General features: G+C 40.2%; 1 protein-coding gene and 2 pseudogenes across 9 annotated transcripts in view; 1 reads left to right on the top strand and 2 right to left on the bottom strand.

The window, feature by feature from the left end:
- ZNF12 (zinc finger protein 12) overlaps window positions 1-15,160 on the bottom strand; it is a 1,264,586-nt gene that overhangs the window by 1,111,455 nt on the left and 137,971 nt on the right. The window lies entirely within an intron of this gene.
- LOC308652463 (polyadenylate-binding protein-interacting protein 2-like) lies at window positions 10,782-12,245 on the bottom strand (annotated as a pseudogene). The gene has a single exon. The product of its transcript is annotated as a polyadenylate-binding protein-interacting protein 2-like (transcript).
- LOC308651097 (guanine nucleotide-binding protein subunit alpha-12-like) overlaps window positions 13,439-15,160 on the top strand; it is a 70,709-nt pseudogene continuing 68,987 nt past the window's right edge. Inside the window, exons 1-2 of the transcript XR_014024439.1 lie at window positions 13,439-13,659; window positions 14,164-14,304. The product of XR_014024439.1 is annotated as a guanine nucleotide-binding protein subunit alpha-12-like (transcript). The remainder of the gene's footprint in view (window positions 13,660-14,163; window positions 14,305-15,160) is intronic.

The following is a 15,160-nucleotide window of genomic DNA, read 5'->3' as shown; positions in this document are numbered from 1 at the left end:
AAGTGTTCATATTTTGAGCCGAGAAGCAGAGAAGGAGCTGGGTAGGGCCAAATCGTTTTTATAGCAACTCTCTCCCAAAGACTTTCAAGGAGTCCAATAGGAATTACCCTTTGAGAGCAGAGTCCTGGAATCCTAAAGGACTCCTACTATGTCCCAGGTCCTCTCCATAGCACCACTCCAGGGACCAAGTCATTAATCACAGTTGACCCTTGGGGGACACTTAAACGATACCCAAAGCAAGCAGCATCCCTCAGGTTTCAGATTACACTCTCAAATGGGACTTCGGTGTTCCCCAATTCTAACTTAAATTTACCTGTTCTACACTCTTATACTACTCCACGAGGTCTAACCTTTATAGCTCTTATAACAAATCACATTACATCATCACATTATTATTTGGGCTACTGGCTTAATGGCCATCTACTTCATGACACACTATGTTCCAACAAGGCAGGGACAAGGTTTGCTTTGTTCTTTCTCCACACTGACCTGCACAGTGTCTGTGAGAAAGAATCTGTACAACTAACAGGTTTGAATGAAGGAGTCATTGAATGGTAAAAGGTGACATTGAAAACTAGAGACACCAGGTTTGGGGTGGTCCTTAGCTAGTGACAATTCTCTACTGAGTTGGGAGCTTCTCAGTGTGTGTGTGTGTGTGTGTGTGTGTGTGTGTGTATGTGTACACACACACTTTTTTGCAGTGATGGGGATGGAACCTAGGGCTTCATGCCTGCTACACAAGAACTGTATCATTGAGATGTACCCCCCAGCCCATTTTATTTTTTATTTTGAGACGGGGGTCTCACTAAGTTGCCCAAGCTGGCCTCTAATTTGTGATCCTTCTGCCTCAGCCTCCAGGTAGCTGGGGTGATAGGGGTGTGCTACCTTGCCTGGCTTTCTTAGCATATTTTAACCTTCCAAGCTTCCAAACATCCTCAGTCTAAAGATGCAAAGACTTACTTTATAGAAACTACTACTCATAAAAGGCAATCTAAAATTCCAACTATTGATATAACAGTTTTTATCTTTTATTAAAAAATCAAGTTTAAGATGAACAACAACAACAAAAGCTTGATTCTTTTTCCCATTTCTGCTTCAGAGTCTCACTTGCATGCCATCTGTTTCCTAAGGGCACCTGCCATTATTCATCTCTGTGTGTCCCCAGATATACTAGATGCATACTCAAATCCATGTACATCCTGCCCCTATTTTAAATAGATGGTAGTATACTATACGCTGTGCTTTTTATTCTCTTCACCTGTATATCTTGGAGTTAGTTCTTATCATCACAATGAGGAGCTACCTCTTCATTTAAATGCTCCGTGAATTTCCATTGTATCAGTGTTATAATTTTTCACACTCAGTTTCCCTTAAATGGACATTTAGGATGCTGCCTGTCTTTTGCAACTATTTCTGAAAGGAGTATTCATTTGCCTTTTGAACATATCTGCAAATATGACCAGAGAATAAATTCCTAGAAGTGAGATTGCAGGATCCAAGTGGATACTTATTTTCAGTTTTGCCAAGTTGCCCACCAAGTAATCAAAACAGTGACCATGCATGTCCCTATAGAAGTCCTGCTTTCTCACAATGCTGCCTACAAAGCACACTGTCAAACTTCTTGGTCTTGGACAACCTGAGGTATAAAACTCAGGGCAGTCATTTTCAATAAAAATTTAACAATCATCAGCACAGAGAACTATATACTCTAATGCACAACCATGAACCTTTCCTCCACACTCAAACTTGATGTTGATTAATGTCTTAACATTGATTCAGAAATATCATTCTGTTAGAAATAAACATTACAGGTTTAGTGGAACACATCTGTGTCACTCTCTAATGTCATTCCCTTCCTTCCCATTATAGAGGTGACTATTGTCATGGATTTTCCATTCAGAACTCCCAGGCACTTACAGTCATGTGCTACGTAACAACCTTTCAGTCAATGGCCAACTGCCTATAAGACAATGTTCCCATAGGATTGTATCACCTAGTGACATCACAGGAACCTTAGTTTGTGTAAGTGCACAGCATGATGTTTGAACAACAAAATGACCTAACAACACATTTCTCAGAACATAGCTCTTTTGCTAAGTGACATATGACTGTATTTATGTTACCAGTATAATACTTTTCTTTTTTTTTTTTTTAAAGAGAGAGTGAGAGAGAGGAGAGAGAGAGAGAGAGAGAGAGAGAGAGAGAGAGAGAGAGAATTTTTAATATTTATTTTTTAGTTCTCGGCGGACACAACATCTTTGTATGTGGTGCTGAGGATCGAACCCGGGCCGCACGCATGCCAGGTGAGCGCGCTACCGCTTGAGCCACATCCCCAGCCCCTATACTTTTCAATATTGTAAACTGTATATATTAGTCATTAAGTTCTGTGTATATGTCTGTATATATGCTATCACAAGAGAAATTTTAAAATATTGTGAGACAGGGCTGGGCTGTGGCTCAGTGGTAGAGCACTCGCCTAGCATGTGTAAGGCTCTGGGTTCTCTTCTCAACATCACATAAAAATAAATAAATAAAATGAAGGTATTGCATCCTACTACAACTAAAAAAATATTTTAAAAATCATTAGACAAATGAAAATGAAAACAACATATCAAAATTTATGTGTTGCAATGAAGGCAGTGCGAAGAGGAAAATCTGTGGTTATAAATGTTTGCATTGAAAAAGATTAAATAGTTTAAGTCAATAACTTACATTTATAACTTTGGGAACTAGGAAAAATAAGGCCAGAGTTAGCAGAAGGCAATAATAAATAATAAAAAATAGAGCAGAGATAAACAAAATGAAGAATAGAAAAAACATATAGAAAGTCAATGAAAGTAAGAGTTGGTTCTTTGAAAAGATCATCCAAATGGATAAATCTATAGCTGGAGTGACCAAGGAGAAAACATTGAAAGAGGGATCAAATAACAAAGTAAGAAATGAACATTGGTACTGATTTTGCATAAATAAAAGGATTATAACAGTTTTTCATAAGAAACTGACAGGTTTCCAACATATAAAAATGTTGCCTGTGCACAGAGATCGTTTTACTACTTTTCTAATTTAGATGCATTTTATTTCTTTTTCTTGTCTAATTGTTTTGGCTAGCACTTTTAGTAGTTTTTAAAAAGATTTTTTGTGTGTGGAGTTGAGAATTGAATTCAAGGCTTGGCACGTGGCCAGGCAATCAGTCACTCTACCACTGAGCTACTCCCTCAGTAATATTTTGAAAAAAGTGGCAATATCAGGCATTCTTTTCTAATTCCTGATCTTAGAGGCAAAGCTTTCTATTTTCCGCATTGAGTATGGTTTTACCTATGGACTTTCATATATGGCCTTTATTTTGTTAAAATAGTTTCTTTCTGGTTTTAATGAGTTGGGTTTTCATTTTAATTTTTGTTTTTGTGATGTTTTGTTTTCTTTTAAATCAAGAAATGGTATTGAATTTAAAAATTTTTTTTAGTTGTAGATGGACACAATACTTTTAATTTTACTTATTTATTTTTATGTGATTCTGAAATTGAATTTATTGCTTCACACATGCTAGGCAAGTACTCTACCACTGAGCTATACCCTCACCTGAATTTTTTTAAGTATGCTTTTTTTTTATTAATTGAGATAAACTTCAGTTTTCCCCCCAATTTTAGGGGGTACTGGAGATTGAACCCAGGGGTGCTCTACCTCCTGAGTACAGGATTACAGGCATGCATTATTATGCATGGCTTTTAAATTTACCTTTTAACTTATACATGAAAACATAAAAATCGAACATGTTAATGGGAAATCATGTAATGTTTGAATTTATGTATACATTGTGGAACATTTGAAGATTGATTGATTTTCAGTTGTTGAATTACTCATATATATCTGTGATAAATTCCACTGGTTTGGTGTATAGGAGTTTTAGTAGGCTTCTGGATTTATTTTTACTGAGGATTTTTACATTTATATTCATAGGATATGTTAATCTGTGGCTTACTTGTGGTATCTTGGTATATTTTTATGGCTTTGGTATCAAGGTAATGCTGGCCTCATAGAACAAGTTAAGTTTTCTCTTTTTCTACTATTTTTTTTGGGGGAAGAGTTTGAGAAGTAGTTGTGTTAATCTTTAAATGTTTGTTAGAGTTCACTGTGATGTCATCTGGTTTTGAGCTCTTCTTTCTTGGTAGATTTTTTTGTGACTGATTTATTTGTTAAATTTACAAATCTTTTCAGATTTTCTGCTTCTTCTTGCATCAATTTTAGTGGTTTGTATATTCCTAGGAATTTGTCCAAGTTATCTGTATGATCCAATTTTTTTGGCGTACAAGTGTTCATAGTAATTTTCATCATCTTTTTTTACTTCTTATGTGTGGTAGTCATGTCTCTTTGCACTTTTTGGTTAAAGTAATCTTGGCTTGTTTTAGCACTTTGCAGTTTAACAACTTTTTAATTTTAACTTCTCCTTATCTTAAAATATGACTGAGCTTTCCCTTGTGATAATATTGAATCTATAGATCAATGTAGGGAAATTCGCATCTTTAAAATATTGACTCTTCTAACCCATGAGCATAGATTGTGTTCATGAGAAGACAGTATCTTTTCATGACTTTCAATATTGCTCTATAATTTTCTGTATAACTTCATTTATTCTTAACCCGTATCTATAAAGTTCAAATTTCTCCAAATGTCTCAAAGTGTAATTTTACATGAAGTCAGGATCTAAATAAATTCCAGACATTGCCTATAACCCATGTCTTCATTCTCTTTTAGTGATCATTTATTACCTCCCATTTCTACTATTTTGTAAATTTATTTGTTGAAGTATTAGATAATTTTTCCTGTAAAATTCTCTACATTCTTGAATTGGTTGAGCGCTTACTGATGACTTTTTAAAAATTTCTCTATGCTCCTCATTTATAATAGATGGGCAGGCTGACAATAAAACCTGCACTTTCTGGCCAATTTTCACATCAGTAAAGTTGGGACAAATAGCCTGTGTCTCCTGATGTGTTATACAGAACCATTATGACTATTCTCATCAAATCATCCAAGTTCCATCTGATCAAGCTTCTAGGTCTAACCATGACTTGACAAGAAATAGAGAGATGGCAAAATAGCATTCTGAAAGAAATCTAACAGGATTAATTAAAATTAAAAAATGGATATAAACTTTGATCCACTAAACCCTCTTTTGCAACTTATCCACTAGAAAAAAAGAGCACAATAAGGAACAATAATCATAATAATATACATGATTAGTGCTTATGTTTTCTCTATTCAGTGAGTTCTCACAACAGCTCCCTTCTCCTCACTTTCCCCAGGAAAAAAGGTACATGAAGATAAGGCACCTTTTTGTGTCACATGCTCGGAAAGAAAGAACTGAGACTTTGGCTCAGTCTCGATGGGCTGCCTTTATATATTTGCCTTTGTAAATTGGAGTTTGTATCCTTCAGCATAAACTGAAGGCTAAATTCCAATACTATAGACCAGTCAAATAATGTATGTACATCTGGGCTATTGAATATTTACCACCAATTAGAACAAGTTACAGTCCTGTATTACCAGTGTGGGCAGATGTCCATGACATATTGTAGATGAAGGAAGGCAAGTTACAGAGGATTGTGAATGGTCTAATTTTTTAACAGAAAAATCCTGAGCCCGTGGTACTCTAGTGGCTAGGCTAACTGCCAAGGCTTTCTGCCAGGCATTGCTCACTTAGTTCACACTCCTTCCAGGAAAGTGGGAGGAAACGGGCACAATGGCTTGTCCCAAGAGCTGGAGAACTGAGGTCTGATAGGAAAGGCAGCCTGATTGTGGAGCTCCAGCCCTTAACCCTCTGTAGAACTGTTTCCTAGACATTTTTAAAAACCCTTTGTGCAAACACACACACAAACCTGTTCTGTCTCCCTGATACCACGTTGGCACATAGTCAATTCCACACCTACAGCGCAGGGCACCAGGTGACCTTGGTTAAGGTCCTTTGCTCTGCCCCAGCTTGGAATCCTCTTTGAAAATGTGAGCAAGAGATCCCAACATGGCGGTGGGCGCAGAGAAATCAAGTCCCTGACCTCTTCAGCTGTGCAGGCATAGGGAGTCGTAAATAACCTAAATCTGTTTGCTCAGGATCACTAGGCAATGCTGAGCTGACGTGGATCTGGGGCGAACAATCTGGGCCTCTCAGAACACACACTGAGCCCGGATCGGCTGAATTCAAGCTCCCATTCGCCTGCTTCCCGCAGACAAACAGCTGTGACTCAGCACTAATCCATCCTGCTGAAACAACTGGTCAGCCCTTCTCATCCTACGGAGGTAAATGCCTACCGAGCCTTCATAGGTAGTGGCCACAGGTTTGAAACGGGGCTTGGGAGAGACAGTAAGGACCCACCCGTTGCATTGGTCGCCCGGCAAAGGGAAACGAACTGTCGCCATTTGCAAGAGACCACCATGGCAGAGAACTGATGTCATCAGACTGCGGCAGAGGAGATAACTTCATTGAAACCTGCGGTTACAGGTGTGTAATTCCCTAGCCTTCCCTCTCCACACATCGGGGAAACCTTAAGGGCCCCTCCCAGCTCTCCCGTAAGGGCCCCTCCCAGCTCTCCCGTGAGCGCGATAGCCAGCCCGAGGGAATCAGAGGTGGCGCGGGACGCGCGGCGCGGAACTACCGCTCCCACCAGGGCTGACAGCTGAGGTCTCTTGCACAAGCTACTGGGGGCGTGGCTACCGGAGGGCAAGTAAAATTCGCTGAGGATTCTCAGCCCCAAGCTCTACAAACTTAGGGTCTGAGGGAATGGAAAACTGGAAGAGTGTACCCAGTCGTTCATGAAAACAGGGCTCCCGGGAGCAGCAGACCTGGCGTGCAGCCAGTATTGTGGTGAGCGGCACCCGTGAGAGGGGCCTGGCTAGAGGAAAAGTGGGAAGTGACTAGACACAAGAGGAGGCCCTAGGCACTCAGGATTGGAGACTCGCCCAGTCTGGGAGGAGCTGCTACACAGTGATTGGTTCCCGCGTATTGACAGGAGAAACTTGGCCTGGTGGGCACAGCGTCACCTACTGGAAGAGAAGTTAATCAAACTCTAAGACTGCATTTATTAGTTTTTTCTGTTGTTGTTGTTTTCTTTTTTTCTTTTCTCTTTTTTTTTTGATTTGGGTTTTTCTTTCATTTTCATTTTTCTTTCTTTTTTTTTTAATTTTAAAAAAAATTTTTTTTCTTTTTTTATTTCCTATTTTTTTCTTCTTTTGTCTTTTCATTTCTTTTCAATTATCTTATCCCCCCTTCCTTGAATTCTACCTGCTTACTCTCATTCTCTTTAGTGACTTCTTCCCTTCCCTTCTAATACCTTTCCTCCCAAGCATCAAATAAATTTATAGGAGTAAACAGTAACTCAGCAGTCAAACAGAACAAGAAGTAACATGAGCAGCTTCAAAAGCAAGGAAGAAAAGGAGTACAAACAATGCAAGACAGCCTAAATATTCAGGAGGACCTAGAGTCATCAGAAAAATGGTCATATAAAGAACTCAAGGAACACCTTAGACAGATGGAATGGAACCTTAAAGAGGATACAAGACAGCAAATTCAAGCAGTGAAAGAACACATTGAGAAAGAATTACATAAACAGATAAAAGAAGAAGTTAAGCATCTTTATCAGGAGATAGAGATTATAAAAAATAATCAAACAATAATTCTAGAAATGAAGGAAACGATAAACCAAATTAAAAACTCAATTGAGAGTATCACTAACAGAGTGGAGCAAGTAGAAGCCAGAACGTCAGATAATGAAGACAAAATATATCATCTTGAAAAGAGTCTAGCCAATTCAGAAAGGCTGGTAAAAAATCACGAGAAAAACATCCAAGAGTTATGGGATAACATAAAAAAACCAAACTTACGAGTCATCGGGATAGAAGAAGGTACAGAGATTCAAACCAAGGGAATGAGTAACCTGCTGAATGAAATAATTACAGAAAACTTTCCAGAAATAAAAAAGGAAACGGATATACAAATTGAAGATGCATACAGGACACTGAGCACACAAAATCACAGTAGACCAACGCCAAGACACATTTTTATGAAGATATCCAATATACAGAACAAAGAGAAAATATTAAAAGCTACAAGAGAAAGGAGACAGATTACATTCAGGGGTAAACCAATAAGGTTAACAACGGATTTTTCATCACAGACACTGAAAGCAAGAAGGTCATGGAACAATGTATTTCAAACACTGAAAGACAATGGATGCCAACCAAGAATTCTGTATCCAGCAAAATTAAGCTTCAGGTATGACAACGAAATAAAAATCTTTCATGATAAACAAAAGTTAAAAGAATTTGCAGCCAGAAAACCAGCATTGCAAAGCATTTTGAGCAAAACACTACACGAGGAAGAAATGAAAAACAATAACCAAAACCATCAGATGATATGATTCTATACCTAACAGACCCAAAAGGGTCTACAAAGAAACTATTAGAGTTAATAAATGAATTCAGCAAAGTGGCAGGATATAAAATCAACACACATAAATCAAATGCATTCCTGTATATCAGCAACAAATCCTCTGAAACGGAAATAAGGACAACTACTCCATTCACAATATCCCCCCAAAAAATAAAATACCTGGGAGTCAACCTAACAAAAGAGGTGAAAGACCTATACAATGAATTCTTTATTTTTTTAAAAAATTTTCTTAGTTGTAGATGGACACAATACCTTTATTTTGTTTATTTATTTTTATATGGTGCTGAGGATTGAACCTAGTGCCTCGCATGTGCGAGGCAAGCGCTCTACCCCTGAACCACAACCCCAGCCCCTTTTGAATTCTTTATATATACTGGAGATTAATACTCTATCAGAGGTGCAGAAGGGAAAGATTTTCTCCTTTTCTGTAGGCTCTCTCTTTACATTATTTTTTTATTTTCTTATTTAATATTTATTTTTTAGTTGTAGTTGGACACAATACCTTGATTTTTATGTATTTATTTTATGTGGTGCTGAGGATCGAACCCAGGGCCTCACCCATGCTAGGGGGCGCTCTACCACTGAGCCCCACCTCCAGCCCCTCTCTTCACATTCTTGATTGTTTCCTTTGCTGTCAGGAAGATTTTTAGTTTGAAATTTATGGTATTCTTCATGGAAATTTACATCATGTTTTTAATAAGGCATTCAATACCAATTATTTGCAACAAATTGGTAAACTGACATGTGTTTATGAAATATTGCTTTTAGTTCAGTTGGGATACCTCTAGCTATAAGTTACTCAATCTAAAGGTAGGAAGGACCTGTACAGGGGGGCCGGTTGTGAGAAGTGAATGGGCATCAGGATTCTCATAGCATCACCTCCTCGGTGGAGGAGTGGACAAGCAGCAGCACACTACACAGCCATCCTGATCTCTCCCAGAGCAGCAAGGAAGCACTTCCACAGAAACTTCCAGCACATGCTCCTGATTTTCAGTGGCCCACACTGGGTCCCACATCCACTCCTGAACCAGTCACCCATATGTGAGGACTGTGTGAGCTGGGCTCATGCCAACTTTTCTGACATCCTTGGTGTTGAGGGCTGGGGTGGACTAAACAAAGCAGGGCTCTGTTTGGAGGAGGTTGTGGGACAGGCAACCCACAACACCTGCATGACCTGCAGAGGACTCCTGGACTCTGACCAGGAGTGTGATGGTGCTGGCATCATGTCAGGACCTGCACTCTATCATCCCTTGTATTATTAACCTTCCAGTTTTCCACCCACAATTGATAAGCATCTTCCTTCATCCTGACTCAAGACAAAAAAATCCTCAAATCCTTTGGATGGTGACTTGTTATACAGCCCTTCTGCCTGGTCAATTTAAAAAATTTCCTACGTATATTTTTAATCACAGAATGCTCAGCTCACGGTGAACCACAGCAATCAGAGAAGATTCCAACATTTCCAGAGATATTTCCAAAGAAATGATTGCAGAAATCTCTAGTGTATAGGGAAAATTATCATAAGGAATAGCTGGAGGGGCTGGGGGTGTAGTTCATTGGTAGACTGTTGTTAACATGTGTAAGGCCCTGGGTTCGATCTCCAGATCCAAAAAGGAAAAAAAAAAAAGGGAGTGCTTAGAATCAGCATAACTCTAACTCATTGAGAAAAGAAAAAATAAACTTGTTTACACTTTTACAGAAGTAGACAATTCTCCAAAAGTGATATAAAAAAAGTGATATGGCCAATAAGCACACAAAAGGATGGTCAATGCCATTAGTTACCAAAGAAATGCAAATCAAAACCACGGGATGCCATTTCCTGCTCACTAGGATGCATATAATCAGAAAGTCTGAGAATAATGTGTTGGCGAAGATAATAAATTAGAACCCTTCTACCTTGCTGTTGGGAAAGTAAAAGGAACATCTGCTCAGAAGTCTGGCAGTTCCTAAAAAGGTTAAACGTTGAGTTACCACATGACCCAGCAACTCCACTCCCAGGTGCATACCTGAGAGAAATGAAAACATATGTCTGTACAAAACCTTGTGTGCAAATATTCATAGCAGCAGCATTATTGGTATCAAGTGAATAAATGTAGTCTATCCCTTCAGTGTAACCTTATTCAGCCATAGAAGAAATGAAGTACTGAACATATAACATGAATGAACCATGAAAACATTTTGCTAAGAATCCAGACCAAAAGTCCACTTATATGAGGTTCAGAGTAGGGAACTCTGTGGAGACAGAATGCAGATGAGTGGATGCCTAGGGCTGGGTGAACTGGGAGAAATGAGTGACTATTAATAGTTACAGACAGGATTTTTTTTTTTTTTACAGAGAGAATTTTTTTTTCAGTTCTACCATTATTTATTTTTTAAATATTTTTGAAAAAATATAATTTTTTTACAATATTTTCAACTTAAACACTATTCACACTGAACACGTATGGCAGCTTAACCTACTCAAATATGAAGTTTAAGAAGCCAAAACTGTTCTAGCTTTGTTAAAAGAAAAGTTGTGCTGCAGACTATTGTCGTGATGGTTAACAAAGCAAGGAAAAGCACCACTCAAATTATGTTGCAAATCTCTTTGTTCGATTGGGTTATGGGTTTCTATTGGTCCTAAGTTAGACTTCACACAGGTATGAATGGCTGTGATGCAGTGACTCCTCAAGAGATGCAATTCTCAAATCACATACTTCCTCAAATGTAACATTAGGAACAAAATTTGACATTTCTAACATGATAACATACCAGAAAAGCCAGGACTAACTCTTACCTGATCACTACCTTGTGTAAGCTTAGTCATTAAAGACACACTTGTCTTTAATGAACTATTTTTAAATTAACAGACCTTCTTTAGAAAAATTAGATTCTTTTTGATGACGACAAATAGAACTGAGAAATCTGCTTAGCAATTAGGACTTAATTTAAATTTACTCATTTTACAAACTATCAACATCAACAAATGTTAGTTAATCCTAAGGGACCAGTTTAGCCTCAAAGACAACAATTCAGTAAGATTTAGAGGTCATTTAATTTGGTGCTTTGTTACAACTTGACTGGTGCTTCTTTCCTTGCTGTCTTTACATTAAGCCATGGGGCCAATTCTATTTTTCAGTAAATGTTTGACAGGTTTTTACTTAATAACAGTCTCAGCACTTTTATTAAGCATGCAAGACTAACAAAAACTTTGGCAATGCATAAGTGTAACACAGTGACAAGAGAGAGCTTTTACAATTAAGTCTTCTAATACTGCCTTCACAGTGTGGAAATTGTGCTACATCCACCAAAAGAGGGCCCCGTCTACTCAAATATTTTAGTACTTCACCCCAGGAACAAACTCCTTTGCATTTGGATTCAGATTGCTCTTGACCACAAGATCTTCCAGAGAAGAGCCATCACTGATAACAAGGTCATTAAACTGGTCTTGGATTTGGTCCATTGTTTGTGGGAGATCTCGAGCTGGAATAAACCACTCGTGTTCCTCTTCCTCTTCCAGCATTTCCTGGAAACAGCGCTCAATAAATTCTTCTTCCCACAACTCCTCTTCTATTTGTTGAATTCTTCTTCATTTTCCATCCACATATACTCTGCAAATGGATTGTCATCTTCATGAGAATGACCGTTAATAATCACATCTTCATTGATGATGCTTGGGCTAGTACTGCTGCGACTTGGATCTTTCATGGTTGGCGTTAGTTGTCGTTTTTAACCCAGTGCACGGCAGCGGGGACGGCAGCCAACGAATCCTGTCGGCCTCCGAGGATCTCCACAAGCAGCGCCGCTCCCCCGCTCGACGTGCGCTTCGCCCAGAGAGAATTTTTTCAAATATTTATTTTTCAGTTTTCGGCGGACACAACATCTTTGTTTGTATGTGGTGCTGAGGATTGAACCCGGGCCGCACGCATGCCAGGCAAGCGCGCTACGGCTTGAGCCACATCCCCAGCCCCAGACAGGATTTCTTTTGGAAGTGATGAAAATGTTCTTCAGTTGATTGTGGTGATAGTTACACAACTCTGACATGTACTAAAACCCACCAAATTATACACTTCAAATGGGTGAGTCTCGTGGTATGTAAATTATATCTTAATAAGGCTATTAAAATAAAAAGGAATAGGTGTCCATTTAAAAAGTCTACTCATTACCTTTCATGCTGACACACACAATGCCCAACACAGTACCTATAACAACTGTCAGGAGGATCATGAGGACAATCAAGTAACAGAGAAGGATTTTATCAGCACATCTAGTCTCCCTTTGGGAATAACATATAAAGTCAGAATGCCAATCCACCTGTCCAGAAACAGGGAGGGTAGGAAGTAAATCCAAGGAGCTGCTTTGTAAAACATGATACAAAGAAGTAAAGGGAGTTGGGCTGGGGTTGTGGCTCAGCAGTAGAGTGCTCATCTAGCATGTGTGAGGACCTGGGTTCCATCCTCAGCACCACATAAAAATAAATAAATAAAATCAAGGTATTGTGCCAACTATACCTAAAAAATAAATATTAAAAAAAGAAGTAAAGGAAGTTAATATTTTTCAAAACAAAGTAAGGCTTACTGTGGAATAGAATTTTCTTCAATAAAAGATACACTAAGTCAACCAAAGAGTATGGTGCTCTGTCTTTTTCACTTTCCATGCTTATAGCATTGCTCTTATTCTATGATTGCTATATTCTGTTTAAATGCACTTAAATCTATAAGCAAGCAGATTAATGTCAACTGCTGGAAAACTGACATCATATGCAACAAGTAAACCAACAAACTATGTTTGCTAAATTACTAGCAAGATAATTTGTACATCTGTGGATTAACAAGATCAACACACATTGAATCTGACCCAAGAGGGTTGGAACAGAACAGAGACGCAAAGATGTTCATGGTGAGCACTGCAAAAAAATCAAAAGGACAAGACTTGTGGTCTTATTTTCTCTGACAAGTGGATGCTGATCCATAATGGAGGGCGGGGGCGGTAGGGAAGAATGGAGGAACTTTGGATTGGGCAGAGGGGAGTGAAGGGAGAGGAGAGGGTGTGAGAGTGGGAAGGATGGTGGAATGAGACCCACCTTATTACCTTATGTTCAGTTATAATTACATGACAGTGTGACTCTGCACCATGGACAGCCAGAGGTATAAAGTTGTGCTCAGAAAAAATTTTTTTTTTCAAAGGCATTGGCAGGAGATCCATGAAGCTGAAAGCTGAGCTCCAGCCACCTCTGCCAGGCAGGTCTCCAGGTTCTGCTTGAACCTGGTCTGTGTCTAGAACTCAAATCACTTCATGTCCCCACTGAAGTCCCATTTCCACCGTGACGGGGGCACCTTCATTAAACTGTAATGCAAAGTGTAAAAAACAAAACAAAAAAAAACACCTATAAAGAGGAAAAAAATAAAGTAAAAGATGTAAACGCAGCCACCAAGTCACTTGGTCGGCAAGCCTCGCAGGGGCGGCGGGCGGCGGGCGGCGGGCGGCGGCGGGCGGCGGCGGGCGGCGGGCGGCGGGCGGCGGCGGGCGGCGGGCGGCGGGCGGCGGCGGGCGGGTCAGTGCGCGTGCGCGCGCCTCGGTCCTGAGCGAGCATGCGCAGTGCCCCACCTTGTGCGCCTGTGCGAAGTACCGGCGGATTTGCTTGTGGAGTCCAGGGAGGTGTGAGGCGCTGGCGTCGTCTGAGGGTTGCTGCTCTTTGGCCGTCGCTTGCCGGCTATGACTTGGTTTTCCCTGCGTTCTTCAAGCTGTTCCTGCGAGCGCTGTCCTGGACGGCGACGAGGAGCAGGGAGGCGAGCCGTCACCTCAGTCGCCAGCCTCCCGGGTACTGACGCGGTCATGGCGATGGCCTTTTAGTCCGTTGCCTGGTCCTCACCGTGGCGGAGCAGGTAGGTGCGGTTGCTGTCCCCGCTTTACAGACGTCAGACCGAGGCCGGGAGGGGGGGGGGCCGTGTCGCGGTCACATCCGAGGCCCAGAGGTCAGCGCTGCAGGGCAGGAGCACGGGCTGCCACGCGGAGGACTGGTGGAGCGGGGCGTCATTACAGACCCAAAATGGCGGCCTCGAACTTTCTCGAGCTGTTATGAGGAGACGCCTCAGAAAGCACTGAAAGTGCTAATTTCAAATCAAAAGAGAGCTTTATTTACTTGGCCAGGGACTGTCACCCATCGTGGAGACTTAAGCTCTGTGGGAGGACAGCAGCTTTCTGGTTCATCCAAAGGGAATATAAGCACAAAATCCACAACTCAGTGACTTGCTTATCATCATGTAAGCTAGCCAGTCATAGAAATTAAAACATTAGTAAGTGGGACCTGTGGGCTCCAGGCAGGACTGGAATTTTCCAGTCAGCAAGCCAGCTGATAAACAGAAGCGAAAAAAGCATTAGCTTTGCAGTTCAGTTGACCACAGTCCTGGGTTCAAGCAGGTGCTGGACAGTCGCTTCCTGAATTTGGGTGGGGGTTGTGGGGGCTGAGAATCTACTTCAAAGTCATATAGACCCACAAGTGTACTCAGACCCAGGATGTAGCTCACCATGACTACCACTGCATCCTGATTAGGGTACAATTTGTGGGGTACAAAGTACAGAAAAACAATTTTTATAAGAAAACAGCTTTTGTAACAGTTTTTTATAGAAGACAGCAAAATGGAGTCTTAGGCCTGTCTATGACAGTTCTTGCTTCATAATTGTCTTATCTCACTTATCAAACTCTTATATCTATAAGCTATATTTTTAAACTAATATGTA

The sequence above is a fragment of the Spermophilus citellus genome (assembly GCF_964194105.1).
Source record: "Spermophilus citellus genome assembly, chromosome: 6".
In the NCBI taxonomy this organism is placed as follows: Eukaryota; Metazoa; Chordata; class Mammalia; order Rodentia; family Sciuridae; genus Spermophilus; species Spermophilus citellus.
The sequence above is the reverse complement of the archived record's forward strand: the minus strand, read 5'-3'. Positions and strand labels throughout refer to the sequence as shown.